This window comes from Cebus imitator, unplaced genomic scaffold, assembly GCF_001604975.1.
Source record: "Cebus imitator isolate Cc_AM_T3 unplaced genomic scaffold, Cebus_imitator-1.0 Scaffold168, whole genome shotgun sequence".
NCBI classification, from domain to species: domain Eukaryota; kingdom Metazoa; phylum Chordata; class Mammalia; order Primates; family Cebidae; genus Cebus; species Cebus imitator.
This window is the reverse complement of record NW_016107483.1, coordinates 3,630,809-3,651,344: the sequence shown is the minus strand read 5'-3', so window position 1 is coordinate 3,651,344 and position 20,536 is coordinate 3,630,809. Positions and strand designations below refer to the sequence as shown.

The window sequence follows — 20,536 nt, the reverse complement described above, 5'->3', positions numbered from 1 at the left end:
ATAGTAGTCTCTCCCAGTCTTGACAATTGGAAACATCTCCAGAGGTTACCATGACCTCAGAGAGACAAAATGGCTCCTGACTGAGTAATCCTAACTATGCTAAGTAATAAATTACATGTATGTACTTCTAGTTAGTTGTAAGTGCATAGTATAGATCTAAAAAGAAAGGGTAATTTCTGTAAGGGTATATTTAAGAAAGGTGAGCTTTCTTTGTTTTAATATGCTTTGAAAATACAGCCAAATGCTGAGTGATTGATTACACCATGAGGTTTTTCTTTATGTCTTTGTAAAATAATACAAGTTCTGTTTACAATGGACAACAATCAAACCTCAGGCACTGAACTGGGGTCATTACATATATTAATTCTTAAATAAATCAATGTGTTTAAAATGTACATTTCACTGTTAAAGAAGTTGGTATTCAGAGGACTTATATTATCCAATATTACACAGATGGAGCTCAAACCCAGCTAATCTTCTTAAAATGGGTAGCCTCTGACAGCACAGTGCAATTGTGTGGTTTTGGAAGATGAGAGAAAACATTTTATTATGTCTACATTCTGTCAGCCTTTGGCATCGTATTTAAATTGCTATTATTTTAATGATTTCTCAATATTTTGAATCTCTATACATTGAAAGTTTAAAACATTGCAATATTAATGATTTTTCCAAACTTTAAAAAATATTCTTTGGAGTCCTTTGAATAATATCAACTCAGATGCAAAAAAGAAACATCTCTTCATAAGTTTTTAGAAGTGGCTTCACTAAACACTAAAATGATATTTAACTTGATGTGAGAGAAATTTCTTTGTCATTTAGTAAATGCCCACCATCCTATTTTATGAACCTCCTCTGGCCTGAAAGAACGGAGGTAAATTGCAATTGGCAAGTCTGTAAAGAGATTATTTTCTTCCATGGGTAATATGAAAAATTAAAGTATGATTATTGTTTATTAAAAGTCAACATGGATTTTTACAAGTACATAAATAGAAACTCTTGCCTTTAAAAAAGGTACTTAAAAATGAGTTTTATTGAATTTTTCCTAGCACAAATATACCATTTCATCAATTTCCTGCAGACTTTGAGACTTTCATAGAATATTTTCTGTGAACATATAATGTAATTATTATATTTTATTGAAATAACATATACTTTTCTTTTTTCAAATTTCAACATACCTGAATTTGTTAAGAATCTAATGAAGTCCCTGGTGTATCAAATTTAATTGGGAGTATTATCATCTTTCTCATAAGTCACTAAAATAATAATGTAAGTTACAGTTGATGCTAACTTAGGTTCTTAAAATTAGCAATGAAAGTTATTACCTAAATTATTTAGCATATAAATTAATAATTCTAAGATCAACATTTTAAGCTTAATGCTAGAAATATTAATTTATACGTTAAATAATTTAAGCTATAAACTTCATTGCTAATTGTAATTTCATTGGATATGTTTTAATTTCTGTGGTAGAAGCCTGTATGTGATTCTAAAATATTTTCAGCATAACTTTTTTTGTTTTTTGAGACAGAGTCGTGTTCTGTCATGCAGGCTACAGTGCATTGGTGCCATCTCAGCTTACTGAAACTCTGCCTTCCAGGTTTAAGTGATTCTCTTGCCTCAGCCTCCTGTGTAGCTGGGACCATAGCCACCTGCCACTACTCCCAGCTAATTTTTGTATTTTCACCATCTTGTCCAGGCTGGTCTTGAACTCCCAACCTTGTGATCGACACCCCCCGCCCTCAGCCTCCCAAAGTGCTGGGATTACAGGCATGCACCACTATGCCTGGTCTCAGCACAAATTTTATATACTGTCATGTCTTGACAGCTTATACATTCTTTTTTAAAAAAATTCAACATTATGCTTATACATAAGTTTGAAAGATACAAGATAAATCTCTTCAAAAGTGCATATACATGACTACAAATATGGTATTTTTCTATCAAATATGCTTATTATTTCCAATAGTGGGCTCTTGTTTTTTTGTAGGTACTCAAAAAGCATTTGATAGAAAATTCAGAATGATAATTATATATAGCTATAATTATTTCTATATTTGTTCAGGATATTTTCTGCCTAGTAATTATTTATGTATCTGTAGCAATTTATTATATGGACATATAGTTTACATGATGAGACATTTCATATTTCATAATATATAGAATCCAAGTTGTATTTTTTCATATTTGTATGTTCGTAAAAATATGCTGTACATGTCAATCAGTATAACCTAGTTTGAACAGGAATATTATTGTAGGATTACATTTGGTTTTCTGTCTTTTTCTAAGCATGAAAATCCCTTGATATATCTTCTAAGGGAGCACTTTAAAAGTGAGGAGCAAATAGACAAGGGTCCTGAAGTTTGCATCTGTTGATACAGAAAGTAAGCTATTAATATTACATATATTCAAACTAATCACAATTTATGGAATTAACTTAAGTGAAGCCATGAAGAATGACATTTAATGCTTTTGATTTCTTGTGATTTGAATGGGAGATGTTTTTCTCTGAGAGATTACAGAGGATTTGTTATCAACTTTCCATTCCTCAAGTTTAAGTTGCAAGTTTTTTTTAAGTGACAAAGAGAAGGAGCCTGAACCTTGAATAAATAATTTTTCACACCAAATAATCCAAAGCTAAAATGAACCAGGGATTTGAAGCAATTATGTAGGTAATTGAATTTTAAATCAGCAGCTCATTTTGATAGAAAATCCTATTATGGAACCCATAAAGAGAGTATATTGAATAATGTATATTCTTTTAGTTTCTTACATAAATGATGCACAAAACATTTTAGGCATTACTTTGCCTGTCCTCCGGAAGCTTAGTATTTTCTCAGAAAATGTACTGTTAGGACTAGGCACAATAAATTTGAGGTAAATGAAGTAAATGATGATTCATTTTAAACAATGAACATTTTTCATTTGATAATTCTGCAAGTCATGAATCAAGGCATTCTTTAGGGGAAACATCCAGCTAAGAGGCTGCCATAAAGCTGTAACCAGGGGATACAGTGGGGCTATACCATCTCAGCTTGGCTGAAGAAAGATCTACTTTCAGCCTCACTCACATGGCTGTTGGGTGTCCAGAGATATTATCAGCTCCTTTCCACATTAAGAGTCTCCATGTGCAGCTTACACAAGGTAGCTGGTCTCCCTCAATTTTTTAGTATCTGCAAGAGTCAAGCTAGCACTGTTTTCCCTCAGCAGGAGCAAGGGAGTGAGAGAGACAGAAGGTGAGGGAGAGGAAGACAAAAGCCAGCCTTTCGTAACCTAATCTCAGAAGTGTTATCTGTTATTTTGACATATTTTGATCTTTAGAAACAATATCCTAGCTCTAGACCACACTCAAAAAATGAGGGGATTACAACAATCTTGAAATCCGTAGAGACTAGAATCACTGGGGATCATCTCAGAGGCTGCCTGTCTCCAAGCCACCCATTTTCCATCAAATGTGCTTGTTCACATCTAAACCTAGAATGCTTTTTTTCTTCTTTCCTTTCTGTGACTATGTCATTCCCCCCTTAATAATCACGTTTTGCTTTTCTCTTCATCACATCGTTTTTCATATTCTGCACATTTTATAACCACACTTTCTCACTCATCTTAATTGAGAGTTAGTAGGTACATTCCTTTGTTTGTTGAAGTTGATGCTCTTGGCCTTATGAGAAGCACCATGTTACGGAACCCTATGGCCATGTAGTGGTTGGATTTAAAACGAATTAAGGAAATTGTTCAGTAAAATTTGCCTATGACATTATATTATTCCCCAAACTCACACAAAATCAATATTTGCTGAGATTTAAAAGAAAGATGATTATTTTAAGCAGGACATTTTTAGAGGTGACAGAGAAAGAGGAGTGATCGAAGATATTAAAGCATATTAATGTACATCAAATCTGAATCACTGAATGCAATAAGAGAACATGTCCTCCTATGTGCTACTGTTCTCAACTTGTAGAATGTAGTGATTATAATTTCTTACCGAGTTTCTGTAAGTTTTAATTTCCCCTGATGAACTAGGATTTATTGTTCTCATAAAGTTTTCTTAATAAATGCGATGAGATTGGTAACTGAGCCAATTAATTAGTGAAGTACATATAAAATCCCTAGTGTTCATTTAATTTGATCTTTAGAAAAGAATAAAAATGCAGATATGTAAAGAGGTATCATGTGTAGCAACTATTTTTTATTTCAAAATTTTATTTTTCAAAAAGAAATGTGTGCAGTTCATTGTGCTTTGTAAATAGTACAGACAAATTATATTCCATTGGCAACATATATTAAACCAATAGAAGTCCTTAGTACAGATGCAGGGCCAGGAAGCTAATAATTATCTTTGGAAAATTAATATCTATGTAAAGTTATATCCTCCTATTTTCTCCTTTCATACTATTTCCTTTAAAGAAAATAGTTCAAAGTTTCATTCTTTATTACACATTCATTTATTCACATATCATTAGAAAAACCATACCTTATTTTTGAGTCTACAGTAAGCAACTCACTTCTATAGCAAATATATATTACTTATATTAATCATATGATATATTAAATAAAATATAACTGTAGGAAACATTTAGCATTTACTAGATGTCATAAAATATTTAAAAGTTTTACTAGTATTAATATTTAGTCTTCAGTACAATGCTTTGAAAAAATATCTGCTATAATACCCACTTTTATATGAAAAAATTTGGGACTCCAATAAGTTACATAATTTACTCAAAGCTGGGATTCTGAGCCTATGATCAAGTTGTGCTCTAATCAGATGGTGGTTTGACTGCGGTTATAGTGGCCAATATAAGGCAACAGCTCTGATTATAAACACCATTGGAGAAGGGGTTTCACTATATATCCAAATGGTTGTCGAATATATAAACAAATGAATAAATGAATGCATTAATGTCCCATCTGACTAGCTGGGGTACAAATTATCACTGAATTCAGAACCCTGATAGGCAATGATGATCCAATTTGTTCAAATATCAGTAATCAGATACACTGTTTTATTAATTTCTGGAGGTGTTTATTCTAAGCAAGTTCAAAGCCCGTGGTTTTGAGAAGGCTTCCATATGTAGGGTCACCAACCTCATTTTATAGAAGAGCTGCCTCTGAATAGAGAGTAATAAAATGAAGCAGTTGTGTGTGTGTGTGTGTGTGTTTTAACCACACAAAGCTCAATCCAACTATGTTGTCACAATGTCTCATAAACTCAATTGTTCAGATGAAATAAAATTTTCCATGTAAAATGATATATTTATTGACAACTTATAATAAATCACTCATAGTAAGAAAAAAGACATCACATTGCTTAGAAAGAAGCATAGAGATTAGGGACCTGTCAAGTCAACTTTACGGTGTACTAAATGGTGCAATTAGGATACACAAAATTTAATTTTCAAGATATGAAGTAGTTCTTTATTGGAAAATTCTAATGCTTCTCCCTCAACATTTAAACAAAAGTCTTTTAGAATTCAGTTATTTGGTAAACACAGCACTCGTCTTTCTCTTTTGCTCAGTAGTGGGTTTCTGCATGTCTTGTTGACATTAAAATAAAGACATCTATTCTATGAACCAATTTTTAAAAAATTGTTCTTCTGAGATGTTCACAAGAGCTCATCTTTCCTTTGTCATTGAAAAGAGAGCTTACTGAGCACCTGGCATCTGCTAAGTCCATTGAGCCATACCAGGTGAGATACCAAGAGGTGGAGAAGCAGGAAGGAACCCACAGAAGTCTTAAAAGTGAATATATAGAGATATCTATAGGAATGTATGTATAGATATCTATATAAGATTAAAAATAGTAACATAAAAATGATAAAAATGAAGATTTGTGTGAAATGGGAAAAATTGGAAAGACTTATGGAAATGAGAAGTATGATTTTTATCGTGCTACTTAAGGCACGAGACTGACATGGAGCAAGAGAAAAGGTAAAACTATAAGATTTAATTTACTATAGGGTTGATGTTTGATAACAGAGAGATAAGATGGGTATATTTACATGGGCCTTAAAAAGGTTCAAATTTGACCTAGGTGGTCAAGACTTTTTAAGATTAAAATTCTTGGCCGGGCGCGGTGGCTCAAGCCTGTAATCCCAGCACTTTGGGAGGCCGAGGCGGGTGGATCACTAGGTCAAGAGATCGAGACCGTCCTGGTCAACACGGTGAAACCCCGTCTCTACTAAAAATACAAAAAATTAGCTGGGCATGGTGGCGCGTGCCTGTAATCCCAGCTACTCAGGGGGCTGAGGCAGGAGAATTGCCTGAACCCAGGAGGCGGAGGTTGCGGTGAGCCGAGATCGCCTCATTGCACTCCAGCCTGGGTAACAAGAGTGAAACTCCGTCCCAAAAAAAAAAAAAAAAAAAAAAAACCCAAAAAAAAAAAAAAAAAAAAAAAAAAAAAAAAAAGATTAAAATTCTTTTAAGACTAAAGCAACATTTTAGGAGATTCCTCTGGAAATATAAATGATGGAAGTATAAATGATGGATTATAGGCAGCAGATTTAAGAGATATGGAAGCTATCCAGAAAGGGGGATGTTTTGGCTTTTTAAGGCTAAAGTAATGAATGTCTGAAGTTCCAGAAATCACAGTGGTATAAATAAAGAAGTGTGATTACATTTTCAAGTAGGAAGTCTTGATATGACAAAAAACTATTAAAATATAGAGTATATATGAACCATTTTCTGCAAGATTCATAGGACTTTGTAAATTAGTTGTCTGACTTCATTTTTAACTGGATAGCTAGAAGAATGAATGATAGCTCATTTTTTCCTGTGTTCATGTCTGTCTTTGTGTTGTGTTGCTAGACTTTAAGGAACAGATCTATCTACAAAAAGCTGTAAAAGCCTTTCATGGATAACTCATAGTTTTCAACAATGAATTTATAATTAGTCTAAAATCTGTTCTCCTTATGTGATAGATTTTTCTGATAAACTCATTCTAATACTTGCATATACAACAATTTATCAGTAATTCACATTATTCTCACATTTTCTTCAACTGCTAGTGTCCTCACTCCTCCCCATCTATCCATTGCTGCTTTCCAGGCAAGAAAATCAGCAAAGGGTAGAGGGACTCCGTCTTTCTATGCCAGGTTTATATAGTCTTTCCTCACTCCAATGTGATCCCTAATTGCCATGAAGTATCTTTCTGCATTACAGATTTGATCATATTGGGCCCTAGCTTACAAAATTTATCCCCCTATTGTCCACAATATAATTCCTAATTCCCTAGTGACATAAAGGATATTTTAATATTCCATGCATTCAACAAATGTATGAGCTGAACACCTAAAGCCTGCCAAACGCTACCTAGGAGGGCTCAAGGAGAGCCAGTGCTGTCATGCTGACACACATGGTCTCACCCTGCGGAACTTAAAGTCCATTTGTGGGGAGACTGACATTAATCAAATAATTATGACAAAATATAAAGTGATAGTTGCAAAAGTGTGGCCAGGTGGTTTGTGAGAATGTATAGTAGGGATTTTACCCAGGCAGGGAGGTCAGAGAAGACTTCCTAAGGAAGCAGTTTATGATTTAAAATCTGAAGGATATGTTGGTGAAAGAAGAGAAGAGTGATTATCATAAAGCAGGGGTCCAAGGAGAAGGAAGAGCTTTTGCAAAGTCCTGTTGCATGTGTAAGTACATTGGGAAAGATGGTCTTTAAAAAGTTCAGTTAGTGTGGACCAGAGACAGTGTGGGGCAGAATGCTGAAAGACATTGCTCAAGAGAAGAAATAGAAAATGTAGAGCTTTGTTGAACAGCATAGACTGCCGCCTAATGTCCTAAAACATAGAGTAACTAATGAGAAGCTTTATATAGGAGGGTGACATGACTAGAATGCATTTAGCAAAGAAACACTGGTGGAGTGGCAGGAGTTGGTTAATCAACCTGGGCATACCAAACAGGCCAGTGAATGCTTGTTGCCACAGTTGTGATGATAGTGGCAATATTGAAGATCTAAGAAAAGAGAATTGACTTCTAATGATAGAGATCTAGAAAATGTCCATACTTCACTAGAGTGTGAATGAAGGAAAGATATGAATAAATAATAGAAATAAGGCTAAAAAATTAGGAGTCAGAAAGAAGACTAGAAATAATCTTGGTCATAGAGTCTGTGGCAGAAAGAAATCTATTATTGTTATGGGAACGTTAGAATCCTCATCCATTAGAGCTACTATGCTTGCTACCCAGGAATTAGAGATTTCTCAGCAGTATTTACATATAGCTTGAGAAGTGTTGTGATCCCATTATTCCAGGAAGCACCATATTACAGTTTTTCCAAGTTCAATTTGAGGGCAACCTGCATTAGAATCAACAAATGTTTTTTTTAAATCTTGAGGTCGGGCGGGTGGCTCACACCTGTAATCCCAGCACTTCACGAGGCTGAGGCAGGTGGATCATGAGGTCAGGAGATTGAGACCATCTGGCCAAGATGGTGAAACCCCGTCTCTACTAAAAATACAAAAACTAGCCAGGCATGTTGGTGGTCGCCTGTAGCCCCAGCTATTCAGGAGTCTGAGGCAGGAGAATTGCTTGAACACGGGAGGCAGAGGTGAGCTGAGATCATGCCACTGCACTCTAGCCTGGTGACAGAGCGAGACTCCGTCTCAAAAAATATCTTCAAACAGAAGTAGTCCTAGATTCTGTACTTTTGTTTATAAGAAAATGAACCCCTGGGCTCAAGCAATCCTCTTACCTTAGCCTCCGGAGTGGCTAAGACTACAGGTGCATGCTATTGTGCCTGGCTCTGCATTATTAACAAATCCAATTAGTGGTCCGGAGGAAATCTTTGAGAAGGAGTTGAAAATCTATTGAAACATGGATTTAATGGCAAAGGTACTCAAAGTCTTGCACATATACTGGGAAAGCATTACTTTTACAGTAAGACTTGGAATTTAAATTGTAGTTGAACTGCTTGGCTGCGTGATGTTATATATAAGTTATTTAATTTCTGTAGATTTCAGTTAAAAAAAAATTGTGTATTGGCTTTTTCAAGTCTCCTGCCTCCCATTAGTGAAATTTAAGTTTTCTCTCTTTCTGGGTCATGTATACCATATCTGTAAGCAGTTTTAAGGGATGCCAGAGGCTCTCTTGATTCCCGTCAGGTAAGGCCTGGGTACTGTGAAGCCTCGGTGTCCCCCACATAAGCTATGGCTTCACCTGTGGGACACTGAGACTGACAGTGCCATTAGCCATGGCAACTGCTGTGGTGGCCTTTTGCACTCTCAGTGAGCAAAAGGCCAGCCCATAATCTGAGAAGTGCTTATACTAGATTTGGTGCATAAAACATCATGAGCAAGGGGAATCTCTTTCCCATTTATTTTAAGTTTTGTAAATGGTTGATTCTTACTTAGGAGTTCTTAGCTATTTCATAATAAAAAGAGATAATACATTTTGACAATATATTTAAACCATGCAAACCAGCTGCGCGCGCACACACACACACACACACACACACACACACACACGTTGTAATTGTTTCACAAAGTATCAGTAGAGCCACAAGTATCTAGTTATAAAAATGGAACTAGAAGTCTGCAACACAGTAGGCTATGAATTTATATACATGTGTTAAAAAATGGAGTGACAAGTATGTGCCTATAACTCCACAGTTTATAGAAAGTCAGTTTCTTTTATACTTGCAATAATATAGTTGGATTATTTTTTCAAAGTCTGTAAAATAAAAAGACTAAGTATCATTTCATCACCTAAAATAATGTTTTTTTAATAACTGATGAAATGCAATGGATAATAAAATATTATCTACATATAATGAAATTGTTGTCATTTTAAACAGAGCTTTTGTAATATTTGAGATACAGTGAAGAATACAGTTAATATATTTTTGTTTACAAAATTAATCAAATAATTTACCAAAGTCATCTTGAATACTATTTTTTCCTGGATAAAAATTCATTCTGAATCTGACAACTATGCACATGGAAAATCTTTATGCTGGGTTAGAGTGTCCCCGGCAGGTGGTTTACTTAGTATTAATGATCTACAGTTCTTGAATATTCAGATTGGTAAATGTGCTGGAGAGTTTTGATTGCCAAACTCTTTTCTACCTCCAGCTTGTCTGATGACAACTTGCCTTCATTTTAAACATGTTGTTATTGATCATAATTCAAAATGAGTGTCAAAAATATGAGATGGCTTCATGCTTTGACTGTACACGGTTTTATTTTGTGTTAAGAAAAATAAAAATAAATTATAGGTTTCTGGTAGCTTGTGGAATATATTCAGATCTTAAAGAGGCAGTGACTACTGACTTCTTGGATCTCCTCCATTATAGTTTGTTATAAGTTACATCTGGAAGTATAATCAAATGCCTACCTTGTAATTTATAAGATGACACTATTTTAAAATTATGACTCATCAGGAGAGTAGTTAAATTTTAATAGTATTTTCCAAAGCTAAGAGTACATGGAAAAGTTATAAAGAGGCTTATGGGTTTTAAATAATTGATTGATTGATTCTAAAAAAGGTAAAATAAAGCAAGTGTCTTGATTTCTATTTTGATGTACATGAAAGCTTGTTTTGAATGATAATGGACAGGAGAATCCACAGAAAAACTCATTGTGTGAAAACACCGCTATTCTTAGAAAACATTGCATCTAGGAAAAGTCATTTAAACATCTCTACATTTTTGTTCACTGATCTGTACATTGCAGCTCAAATTTGCCATCCTAATTGTATCACAAGTTTTTAGGAGAATGAAATTACTCTATTTCCTGCTAAATGGTGGGCATAATGGAGGACAGAGACCATCTTGCTTTAGTTTCCTGGTGGAAAATAGGCATTTCTTTATTGGTGAATAAATTACTCAAATTAGAACATAAATGGAAAAGCAAAGTACATATGGTAAAGCATTATTTTGTGAATTTTATTATAAAAGGAAAATTTAATTGGCCTACGGAAAACGTTAGCTATGTTTTAGTTCAACCATTATCAGTTACCACTTACAGAAACTCTTAGATACCTAATAACCTGCTAACAATTATTTACTTGTTTTACATTATTGAAGAAGGAAGAATTAAATGTATTGTGCTTCTCTTACATATTGAGCATATATTTATTGAGTTATTGAAGAAAATGGACATGAATTTTGCATTCGTGGATTTATTTCTAGTTATAATTAGAGGGAAATAAAACCACATCCTACGTAGTTTTATAATCACAGTTGTGATCAGCGCCGTGTGTAATGGAGGCTTAACAGGGTCAACTCACTACACAGTTTGCAAAGTGAATGAAAATGTATTAGAAATGTTACACACTTTAGTTTTTCAACAGTCATTTATTTTGTGCATACTTTGTACCACTCTGTCTGACTCTAGGATAGTAAGAGTAAACAAGACAAATACACTATCTGAGAAATCCTGTGCCTATGTGCTGGCTGCATTTTACAGGTGAAGAAGCAGAAACTTGAAGAAGTTAAGTTGCGTTTCTCAAACCCTACAGATAGTAAATTGAGACTCCAAACTGGATGTTTGACTCTACTGTGCTAGTTTCTCTAGTTCATTTAAACACTGAAGTCGGACAAGTGTTTTTTAGGGACTCTTCCATTTTGGAGATTTAATATACCCAATGTACATCGTACAAGTCAGCACAGGAGAATTATCTAACTCTGGTGGTATCTTGTTCAAATGTCATGATGTTTATTTCTTAACATGATGTTGTTTGTATTTTACTTGTTTACATGTGCCTCTTAGGAGTACATATATGGTTAAATGTGTAACCTTTCCAAGGGATGATTTAGTGTCTGAAGGGCCTCTTGTTGCTTGAAACAGGTCATGGATTCATCATCCGTATGAAGTCTTTTGTCTTCAGGTCAGGTTGTTTTGCTGATCACAAGGTTTTTCCCATAAATTCTTATCACTGCTTACTTCCGTCAATATTTCATTGATACCCAAGTTTTTCATATTTAGATACCCAGTGAAGTTAATAATATGGTTTATTTAACTTGGCTTCTTTTTTATGTTGATCTTTAAAATATTAGCATAGTGCTTTTAACATAGTTATATTCAATACACATATATTGAAACAAATTGGCCTAATTAACAGAATTATAATTTTATAATTAGCATTCTCTTCCAGTAGTTAGAGAAGCAATGATATTCTAAAATACTCTAGCATTTCCACATAAACATCTGTAATCTAGTTATCAGTTCACATTTTCGAAATAATTATTTGTATGCAATTTTAAGCAATATTAGAATGTCCTTTGGAACAGCTGTAGTGGAGATTGGTTTATATTTCTTTTGATTCTATTCACTTGCATGCTTTTATGGCCCTGTATCTCTTATCTGTTGCTGTTTACAACCCAGCTTACCTTTCTTATGTTGGATTCACCACGATGTTAATAGCATGTTTTTTTGTTTGTTTGTTTGTTTAACTGCAACAATGCTCTTCAATAAATATTATATACTAATTCAGGCAGAAATCACAGAAGCAATATCCCTTGGCTAACTTTACATGATAAACTACATTCAGGAATAGTCACTTATCTTCAACGATGATAGCGTAGTTTCATTTTCTTTAAAAATAATTAGTTTAGGAGGTACATTTTAATTTAAAATGGTTATTTTATCAAATGTACATACATATATATAGCTAACAATATTAGGCATTCATCATTTCCATAATTTGTGAACAGTATAATTGGCGTTAAGTTCTCCTTTCTACATTCATTAAATTGTAATTGTTTTGTTTCCAGTTTTTTATAATTAACAACTTACCTTAAAAATGTGTATTTTCACATTAAAGGACTTAGAATACTAAATAATCACAGTATGTTCTACCTTAAATGTACTGAGTCTCTTATTGTTCTGGACTGCACTGAAGCAAGTTCACTTATTTCTCCATATGTGAATTAAATGTCATCCTCACTCTTCTCTAATTGCTATGTGCTATTTTTCCTCCACTGCAGGAAGACAGCTATTTATAAATTTAACTTCTATTAAATTTTTCATCATTTGATCTTTACTGATCCATTACAATACATTGTCCTTTATGATTTATGATACATGCTTTCTTACATTTATTACCACCAAACTACATTTGTTTTACTTTATGACATTTTTAATATGCACTGTAGTGTGCATAAAATACTGTATGATGTACATGAGTAATTGGTGAGAATTTTATATTCATTTTAATATGTCTGAGCTATTATTTTGTGAATTTCTCACAATGGAATCTCAATGTGGGATTGAGAAGGAGCAGAGAATGTCTTCCGATATAATTTTCTCTGTGTGTGTGTGTGTGTGCATGTGTGTGTGTGTGTGCATACATGTGTGTGTGTGCATACGTGTGTGTGTGTGTGTGTGTGTGTGTGTGAGAGAGAGAGAGAGAGAGAGAGAGAAGCCCAAAGAGGCAGAGAACAAGGAATAGACAAAAACTGACAAATAAAAACAGAGAAAATAATTTTCGTTAGTAATTTCAAAAAGTTTTTGTTTTTTGTTGTTTTTTAGTTAAACTTACAAAGTTTAAAACTTTTTAAAGTAAATATAACTTTTCCTCACATGTTCACCTCACAGCCTAGCATTATACATGTTTATGGAAAATTTTTCTTGAATACAGGTGAATTGAATTTATAAATCTCTAGCATATGTAATGGAAGAATTGAACCATAAGGTGTTTTCTGATTAGCATAGTAATGCACAGATTTAACAGTTTGGATAAAATAAGGAAGTTAATAAAATTTATAACTTCAAGCCTATAATAGTCAAGTGGGGAAAACAATCCTGGATTCAAATAATTATAATTAATCCTAAGAAGTACAAGTTAAAGATGTACACATATTGAAATTCTAGAGAAAGTTGTAACTAATTCTGAAAGAATCAGTGAAATTGCACCAAAGCGATTTTTCAGCTGCTTGTTGAAAAGTTTATTGTGTTACCTATCAAACTCATGGGAAGGTTATGTAGGTAATATTGCACAATGCATGTGCAATATTACCTACATAAGTGTGTAGGAAACACTAACAAAAAAGGATGTAATCCATGTTATATTTAGAAATATTTATTATTATGTCCTAAATACCCTTGCAAGGATTAATTGAAAGCAGTGAAAAGGTCAATGTGGAGTCTTATGTGCTTTGAATTCAGTGAAACATGTGGATTTAGGTAAGTGTCTACATTCTTGGAAATTCAGGTTTCTCATACTTAATATAGAAGTTACTATGGCCATCTGTGCAGGTATATGAAGGAATATACATAAGATTATGAGTATGAAAGGGACAATACTGTTACTAATTTATAAACAAAACTGTGTTTTCCCTTGACTTTCCTTGGCCATTAAGGAACTGTTTCTGTATGAACATTTCCACTCATTCAGTGATATCTTGGACAGCTAATATTTACTACATGCTGGTAACCTGGGATGTGAGGCTAACAGTTGGAGTTCTCAGTTTGGTGGAGAGATAAAGTTGATTCAGTGAAAAATGTTTAGAAATAGGGACAGGATGTACACTTCACTTGGACTGAGTATATGAATACAGTAATCATGGAGGGCTTTCTAGGAGAGATCAGCTAGCAAGTAATTTGGAAACAGTGAGATACAGTAGCGAAAGTAGCAGAACTGAGGTAATAAGCCAAATATGGGGATTGCTAAAGTCAGGAAATATGAAAGCTGGAGAACTAAAGAGGCAAAGTAAGTGGTATTCTAAACAGGGTAAGTCGTATTCTAGGTCCATTATTTAGTGAAGTACACATAAAAATGTTGGCTTTTTACAAACCCGTGTTTCAATGGCAAATATGGATTTGTTAAAGTATCTAGATAATGTAAAACATGAAGCCTGTGTAGTATTTCCAATTAACTCCAGTACCTATAGCAGCTTTTTTTAGATAGAAAAATATCTCACTCCTTTCAATTTATGCCAAATTTGAATCTTATCTTAAAGTAATTATATGTTATTTTTAACCATTTTCACTCTCTCTTTTTTTTTCTTTTTTCATTATACTTTAAGTTCTGGGGTACATGTGCAGATCGTGCAGGTTTTTTACACAGGTATACACATGCCATGGTGGTGGTTTGCTACATCCATTGCCCCGTCATTTACATTAGGTATTTCTCCTTATGTTACCCCTCCCCTCGCCCCCACCCCAAGGGACCCAGTGTGTGATGTTCCCTTCTCTGTGTCCTTGTGTTATCATTGTTCAACACCCACTTATGGATGAGAACATGCAGTATTTGGTTTTCTGTTCTTGTGTCAGTTTGCTGAGGGTGATGGTTTCCAGCTTCATCCATGTCCCTGCAAGGGACATGAACTCAACCTTTTTTATGGCTTCATAGTATTCCATGTTGTATATGTACCACGTTTTCTTTATCCAGTCTGTTATTGATGGGCATTTGGGTTGGTTCCAAGTCTTTGCTATTGTGAACAGTGCTGAAGCAAACATATGTGTGCATGTGTCTTTATAATAGAATGATTTATAATCCTTTGGATATATCCCCAATAATGAAATTGCTGGGTCAAATGGTATTTCTATTTCTAGATCCTTAAGGAATTGCCACACTGTCTTCCACAATGGTTGAATTAATTTACACTTCCACCAACAATATAAAAGTATTCCTATTTCTCCACATCCTCTCCAGCATCTGTTGTCTCCTGATTTTTTAATGATCACCATTCTAAGTGGCATGAGATGGTATCTCAATGTGGTTTTGATTTGTGTTTCTCTAATGACCAGTGATGATGAGCTTTTTCTCATATGTTTGTTGGCTGCATAAATGTCTTCTTTTGAAAAGTTCCCTTTGAAAACTGGCACAAGACAAGGATGACCTCTATCACCACTCCTATTCAACATGGTATTGGAAGTTCTGGTTAGGGCCATCAGGCAAGAGAAAGAAAACAGGGTATTAAAATAGGAAGAGAGAATGTCAAATCGTCCCTGTTTGCAGATGACATGATTGTTTATTTAGACAATCCAATTGTTTCACTCTCTTAATACAAATGACTGCACTCTTACTTTACATGTGCATAATTGAATACAGCTTTTCTTATCAGTATCCCTGTGATAAGTAATACATGTTTATTACTATTAAATATCATAAACATCATCTTATTCATCTTATTCTTTTATATTACCTAGGGTTTTAAAAAGGATTTTTCAATGATTGCTTTTGCAAATGATTTAATCAAACTTTATGCATTTTTCTTTCATGGTACTTTAATACTACAAGTGTTGAATTACAGGCATATCTTGGAGATACTGAAGATTTGTTGCAGATCACCATAATAGTGAATAAATCACAAACAAAGCATGTTTGTGCACAAAAAAGTTATGCTTATACCATACTATACTCTATCAAGTATGCAGTAGCATTATATTTGAAAGAACAAGGTACATACCTTAATTAGAAATAGTTTATGACTAAAAATGCTAATGGTCATGTGATCCTTTAGCAAGTTATAACATTTTGGCTGGTAGAAAGTCTTGCTGATGGTTGCTGACTGATTAGGATGGCAGTTGCTGAAGGTTGGAGTAGCAGTGGCAATTTCTTAAAATAATACAACAATAAATGTTGCCACATTGACTGACTCCTCCTTTCATTAATGATTTCTTTGTAGCATGTGATGATGCCTGATAGCATCTTACCCACAGTAGAACTTCTGTCAAAATTGGAGTCAATCCTCTCAAACCCTATCACTGCTTTGTTAAGTTTACAAAATATTCTAAAATTTTGTTGTCATTTCAACAATGTTCACAACATCTTCCCTAGAAAATTTTCTATCTCCATAAACTATGTTCTTTGCTCATCTATAAGAAGCAACTCCTGAGGCAGGGTTCAGTGGCTTGTGGTTGTAATCCCAGAACTTTGGGAGGCCTGAGGTGGCCAGAACATAATGTCAAGAGATCGAGACCATCCTGGCCAACATGGTGAAACCCTGTCCCTACTAAAAATAAAAAATAAAAAAAAATAGCTGGGCTTGGTGGCAGGAGCCTGAAGTCCCAGCTGCTTGGAGACTGAGGCAGGAGAATCGCTTGAACCCAGGAGGTTGCAGTGAGCCGAGGTCACACCACTGCACTCCAGCCTGGCAACAGAGTGAGACTCTGTCTGAAAAAAAAAAAAAAAAAAAAAGCAACTCCTCAACTGTTCAAGTTTTTTCATGATGAGTTGCAGCAATTCAGTCACTCCTTCAGTCTACATGGCTCATTCTAGTTTCCTCGCTATTTCACCACATCTGCAGCTACTTCCTCCACTGAAGACTTGAGCCCCTCAAAGTCATCCATGAACGTTGGAATAAACTGTTTTCAAACTCCTGTTAATGTTGATTTTTAAACTTTCTCTCATGAATAACAAATGATCTTAATGGCATTTAGAATGGTGAATCTTTTCCACAAAGTTTACAATTTACCTTGACCAGATTTATCAGAAGAATCACCAATTATGGAAGCTACAGATTTATGAAACTTATTTCTTAAATAATAGGACTTGAAAGTGGAAATTACTCCTTTGATCCATCAGCTGCAGAATGGAGGTTGTATTAGCAGGCATTAAAACAAAATTGATCTTTTTGCACATCTCCATCAGGGGTCTTAGATGACTAAGGGTATTGTTGAGAAGAAGTGTTTTTTCCTCTGAGCAACAGGTCTCAACAGTAGTCTTAAAATATTTGGTAAATCATGCTGTAAACAGATGTGCTGTCATACAGACGTTGTTGTTTGATTCATAGATCATAGGCAGAGTATATTTAGTATAATTCTTAAAGGCCCTAGGATTTTGTAATGATAAATGAGCATTGACTTCCATGTAAATTCACCAGCTGCATTAGTTCCTAAGAAGCAAGTCAGTCTATTCTTTGGAGCTTTGAAGCCAGACGTTGACTTCTCCTTTCTAGCTACGAAAGCCTAAATGGTACCTTCATCCAATCTAAGGCAGTTTTGTCTAAGTGGAGAATCTGTTGTTTTGTGTAGCCACTATCATCAATGATGTTAGCTAAATCTTCTGAATAACTTGTTGTAGCTTCTACATCAGCACTTGCTTCTTTATCTTGTGTTTTTATGTTTTGGAGACAGCTTTCTTTCTTAAATCTCATGAACCAATTTCCGCTAGCTTTGAACTTTTCTTCTGCATTTCCTTACCTTGTTTGCCTTCTTAGAACTGAAGGGAGTTAGGGCCTTGTTATGGAATAGGCTTTTGTTGATGGTATGTTGTGGCTGGTTTGAGCTTCCATGCAGACCACTTAAGTTGTTTCTCTTTCTTAACATTTGTGTGTTCACTGGAGTAACCCATAATTTCCTGCAAGAACCTTTTATGTGCATTCTCAACTTCAGTAACTGGTACAAGAGGCCCGTCTTTCAGCATATCTCAGCTTTTGACATGGCTTCTTCACTTGACTGAATCATTTTTAACTTTCCATTTACAGTGAAAGATGTACAAATCTTCCTTTGATTTGATTAAGAGGATATTGTAAAGAGTTGAAATTATTAAATACAATCTAGTATGTTATGAATCCTATTTTATTAGGTAGAGCTGGTAAGAAATATGGTCAATTCCGGCATGTTTACTGGTCTTTGCTTTATTGTGCTTTGCAGACATTTCACGGGTTTTTTACAAATTGGAGGTTTGTGGCAACCCTAAGTCGGGCAAGTCTGCAGACCAACTGTTTTTTAAAAGCATGCACTCACTTCATATCTCTTTGTCCCATTTTGGTATTTCTCACAATATTTCAAACTTTTTCATTGTTATATCTTTGAGGATAATAAGCAATCTTCGATGTTATTACTGTAACTGTTTTAGGGCATCACAACCACACCCATATAAGATGTCAAACTTTAATCAATAAGCGCTGTGTGTATTCTAATGCTCCACTAAACACCCTTCCCTTGACACTTTCTCTCCCTCTGTCTCTCTCTCTCTCTCTCCTTTAGCTTCCCTTATCTCTGCACACAATAATATTAAAATTAGGTCAGTTAACCACCCTACAGTATCCTCTTAATCAAATCAAAGGTCAGTTAACCACCCTACAATATGCTCTTAATCAAATCAATTTTATTTGAGCTTCATCTATTTTATATCTACTTGGATAAAAACAAATAAATTTATATCTTTTTAGGTTTTATTAATTTATAAACTGTTAAAAATTATTAAATATTAAATTGCTAGGGAAGATAAAGATCTTATGTTAGTAATATTTTTAATAAACTTCCTAATCATAATATTGGAAATGATTTGAAATTTGTCATGGTCTTAGCCTCCTCAAGGTAAATAACATTTAAGACCATAACCTCCCCACCTCAAAATAAAGAAATAAATAAAATCAAAACACAACAGGTGGAGGCTACTAGGCAGAATCAGTTACTTTGGAAAAAATAAATGTGTGTGTGTGTGTGTGTCTGCATACCAATTCCAATAGCATGCTATTTCAAAATTTACAGTTTATTGATCATGTGTTTAAAATATACTTGCATGAAACATGCTTTAATGCAAAAGCACAACCTATCTTCAGAATAAGGGTTGACTCTTATTTTCCTTCTGAGGATAATACTTTTTATCTCAATGATATTGATATGATATTGATCTAAAATGTCTGTTCCAAATCTCTCAGAAAACAGATAAATGAAAGGTTTATCACTGAGCATTCATTTCATCCTCTGAATATTTATTTTTATTTTTAGAGGTATTTCTGATTTATATTTTGTGTAACTGACATTTTATTTTATGAGAACCACAGCGTATTTAAGTAAAACATTTTATTTTGCATATACGTGTACAATCTCTTGATATTCTTCTTGTGTCTTTCTATTTCATATCAGTTGCCATAGTAAAATCTTTCTTCCAACAAAAAACCCCAAACTTTATTACTATTAGCAGCCATCAATTTTACTGAATTTGAAATTATAAAGTATTCTAAAACATTCTTGATGAAAGTATTTTTATCTACTAGGTTAATGGTAAGACTGAAAAGGAATAATAAGTACGATTTAAAGTAGGTGAAAATGAAATAAAGACATTTAAGTTCAGTTAGGGACATGAATTACAGAGAGCCTCTTTGAAGTAAGAAAACCAATTGGCATACTTTTAATTTGAATCATTTAATTTGACAAACATTTGGCTTATGTTGTTGTTACAAGATCAACTTGACAGGTTAATAAACTTTATCTCTTGAAAGGACTTTTTGTTTTTGATCAGGGCATAAAAAAACCCCCTTCTGTTTTCTCCTTTGTTTTGTGTATTCTTCTAGTATCATCATCATCCTCAGGAGCCTCTATTGCTATTAGATATAGGTATAAATCCTCCGGTAGAATATAAATCTCTAGAAAGAGTTAAGACTTTTAATCTTTACCTCCCTGACAAATGCCCAACACATAATTCCTTACATAGTGTCTGTAACACTGTACGATTCAGCAAATGTCATATAAAGACAGTAAATGTTAGCATCTCAGAAAAGGAGTGATTTGCTTTGCAACTTTTACCTTATTGATATGGTTGAGTTTTGAGTTTTCTCCTATATATGACCTAAATTTTCCAGGCTCTAGGTTAAATCACAGACCTCACAAAACCCAAATTTAATTTAAGGATTTAA

The 20,536-nt window shown here is 34.1% G+C and overlaps 1 protein-coding gene across 4 annotated transcripts in view; it reads left to right on the top strand.

Annotated features, from left to right (window-relative positions):
* Positions 1-20,536, top strand: part of CADM2 (cell adhesion molecule 2) — a 1,069,796-nt gene that overhangs the window by 219,515 nt on the left and 829,745 nt on the right. The gene's annotated exons all lie outside the window — the stretch shown is intronic.